Genomic DNA, 4,138 nt, shown 5'->3' with positions numbered 1-4,138 from the left:
AAAAAATTACGTCTTTATTTATATATATATCTACATCCATATGGTTAAAAAATAAAAAATTTAAATTTAAAATAACTGTAATATTTTACTAATCACAATAACTCAACCTTTATAAATCACTAAAAATTATTTTACTAATCTAAGCATCTATAATTAATTTAAATTTAATATAATTTAATCTTTTAAAAATAATAAAGAATATATATATATATATATATATTATAGATTCAATAATAAAAATTATATCAAAATTAAATGGAGAATAGTATTACCAAAATCATGTGGCCCAAATCGAGAGGTACCGGTCTGAAAAGTAATTCTAAATTTTTTTAAAAGTTTAGTTATAAAGTGAACCTTATATGATAATGTTTTGTAATGGGGTCGACAACTGAGCTAGGGATGAATTTGAAATTTGGTTGGCTAATTTTTTTAATCATCTTAATTTATAGGGTCGTCTCTATAATAATAATAATAATAATAATAATAATAATAATAATAATAATAATAATAATAATAAAAGAGAGGGAGTACGATTCATCGAGCCCAACAGAGAAGGGGGAGATTGAAATCAATCAAGGTAGACGTGGCGCCGTCTCATGGAGAATCGTGAAGATATTTTCAGCGATAGCATGCTTTATGGTGACTTTGATGAAGTCACTGAGCGAGCATGGTTACTTCCACGAGTTTCAAAAGCATGCGCCGATGAATTAGTAATGGCCCACTTCTTCAATCTACCGGCCCATGATGGGCTCCATCAGGCAACCCAACAAGCCCTTCACGGCTCGTTATCAATCGTGGACAGCTCGCCCATGAATTGTTGTTGGACCTTGTTCTTCTTTGGTAGGCTGGAGATTGGCAAAGCCACAAAAAAAAAAAATGAGTTGTCAATCGTGGACAACTTGCCCATGAATTGCTGTACGGCCTTATTCTTTTTTGGTATGGTAGAGATTCGCAAGGCCACCTGATGGAAGGCAAAATGGATCGTCCTACTCCAGTGTGGAGCCACTCAATTTTGGCCGAGCAAACCTCAGAGCCGAGCAGGCTAAACCTTGATCCCGCTAAAAGCCAGGCCGACCTCGGACCTCCTTGAAGACCGAGCCGATCTTGGCACGAGGCCGAGCTGACCTCAGCCCTATCAATCTTGATCTTCATGATTCACGCCACCTCCAGCTAATGGCTAGCTGATCACAGCTCGGCACGAGACTACAGATAACGATCGAGACTCTCATCCTATAAAAAGGGGTAGAAAAAGGCCCTCCGTAAACAATACAAAGCAATTCAAGGACCAAGGACCATGTCTTGTTGCTCCAGCCATGCTTGCTGCCAAGAGTCATACCCTGCCACACCTGCCAAGAGCTATACCCTGCCACACCAACCAACACCATGCCGTGCACAAGGACTGCCCAAACCGTACGCCTCAAGCAAGCCTTGGCCCTAGCCACATGCCATCTGGCCAAGACCATCTCCTTCCATAATGAGGATGAATCATATCTCCGCCATCTGGGCACCTCTGTGAGGACTATAAATAAGTCATATCAAAAATATTCAACAACTTTTTTCCAAAAACGCTGGATCTACTCTAACTTAGCCATCAGAGGGCCTTCGCCGAAATTCCTGCCCAAAGCTTTATGCAGATACCTCGGAGCGCAGGAGATGGTCCTCTTTCTCTATCCCGATCAGCATCTTCTTGGCTCCCTCCGGTGTGGTCACCCTCAGGCCAGATTTCAGCCACAACACAACCCAAAAAAACGAAAGAAGGAAGTCCACATGGACCAATACCCCACGGTACCTACTATTACTAGATCAAGAAATTAAAGAGCAAGATCTATTCGCCCAAAATGATCATGACCGTAAGCATCACGTCCTTAGCTGAAGGCACGAGCCAAGCATGTGGTAGATGGCCTCACATTCTTAGAATTTTAATCCCCACAAGGCATGCAAGGACTATCATTATATATATATTATGCACAAAAAAACCAATATCATAGTACAAGATTTTCAATTATGAGTAAAAGTGTTTTTATAAATATAGGATAAATTTTTCACAAAGTATGTTTATCAATATGATTTTTAAAATATTTAATGTATTTGATTAAGAAATAAATTTCTAAATCAAGGTATATAAACTATCCTATCTTTTTTAGCCTATGCGACTATGGCCATGTACATCCTGTAAGATCCAAAAGAGACTAGTTCTTGAATATAAAATATACCATTAATCAGCATGTGCTAGTGAACACTCCACTAGCTAGGCTCGAAACTAGTTTTGAATCGCATAGAAAGGATTCTACAACGACATGTGCCAATGATCGTCTCGATTGGCTAAGCTTAAAAGGAATTAGCTCCTGAATACAAAATATACTATCAATCAATATGTATCAGTGATCATCCTTCTAGCGAGGTTTGAAAAGAAACTAGATCTTAAAATCGCATGATCATAGTCAGACTAGAGAGTAAACATCACAACTGATTAAACTACATATGTTTCAGTGCACTAAAATTCTTTTCATGCTTGATCTAATATTTTAAAATTTATTTTTATGCAGAACATATGATATTTAAATTAAACATAAATATAAATCTGCATAAATAATATTCATATTTTGAATTTCAAATATTTAGACTATTATTCAAATGTAGGTATAAAACTAAGCAATGTAAAATTTTAAATAAGTTTATATGGCATACATGATAAAAATACCAGGGGTAGAGATACTTATATAAGAATTTGTGCAAGAGTATGTTTAGTCCTACATTGACTATATATTGGATAGATTCTAGGTACTTACACAAGGCCTAAAAACTCAAATAATACCTTTTGGCCAGCCTTTTTTGATTGAGGTCTTAGATTATTTCAAATGGTATTAGATTAGGTCCGACCCATGGTACATGTAGACTAGAGAATATTGTAGCACGAGCTCGTTTAAGTTCACCACAAGTTGGTTGTGATATTTGTAATTGGATTTGTGGTATTTATGAATGGATTTGATTGGATTTGGACTCTTAGTCAGGCAAGAATGTCGGAGTTTAATGAGAAACAATGTAGAGACCTTATGGGGATGCACTAGGTAGATATTGAGTACTTATACAAGGCTAAAAAACTCAAATATTATCTTCTAATTAGCACTTTTGGTTAAGAACCTGGATTGCTATTAGCAAGCCATCATAAAACCTGAAAAAGGTCTGCTGCTGGTTCCCTCAATCCATCAATGGTTAGACATCATATAATAAAGGTTAAGAAACATTATGAGCACCTCTTCAATTAAATATCCATTGTATGACTGTTTGTGAGTGTGATTGCCGGTACAGAAGTTAAATTGACCTGCCTGCACTTAGCTGCAAGAACCATTCCAATGTGCTTTTGCATGATAAAACCAAATGCCTCCATGAATCAAGTCCCTATTGAAAAGCACCATCAAAACTGACCTTCAAGTTTCCAATAATGAAGGACTAACAACAGATCAACTAAAAGTTCAGCAAAATAGGACTCGGAGAGTAAAGGCCTCCACAGTGTGTTAGAACCTGCTCCTCCTGATTATCCAATCAAGAAATTAAGTAGGAACTCAAAAGATACTAACCGCTTTCATCACCAAAGTCTTAGGTTAGGATATGTTAACTTGTTTTGGAAGAGACTCCCATTACAGTGACTCCATAACAATCATCACATGAAGCAGAGAAAATAGTCAATTGAATGTTTGTTTTTACTCTTCAATACATTTAGGACGTATTTGGTTCATAGGAAAAGAAGGGAGAAAATATGGTCAACAGGAAAGTGAAGAAATACTTCTTGTTTGGTCGGAGTTTTCAAAGAGAAGAGATGAGAAAGTAGCATTCTCATGGGAATAAGATTCTGATATTTCATAGAAAAAAAAAAATCTATGTGGGACATAGAAAAGCTATTTTTCCATAGTGTGAGAATTGGGATTTTTTTTTCTTTCAAAAGTATCTTTAAGCCATCAAAGATCCACGGGCTAAAATTATAGCACTTTCTCATCCATTACAATGCCTCAAACCCTCTTCCATGATAATGCCTCTAACCCTAGCACTGCTCATCACAACGGAAGTTCAGTTTCGCGTCAGCACTTCAGTCTACATGGCCATTATCCATGAATACCTTGCCGCAAAGGTTGGTCCTTTC

The sequence above is a fragment of the Phoenix dactylifera genome, chromosome 2, assembly GCF_051530095.1.
Source record: "Phoenix dactylifera cultivar Ajwa chromosome 2, Ajwa_hap1_PhDact_Kaust_v1.1, whole genome shotgun sequence".
Lineage (NCBI taxonomy): Eukaryota > Viridiplantae > Streptophyta > Magnoliopsida > Arecales > Arecaceae > Phoenix > Phoenix dactylifera.
The sequence above is the reverse complement of the archived record's forward strand: the minus strand, read 5'-3'. Positions refer to the sequence as shown.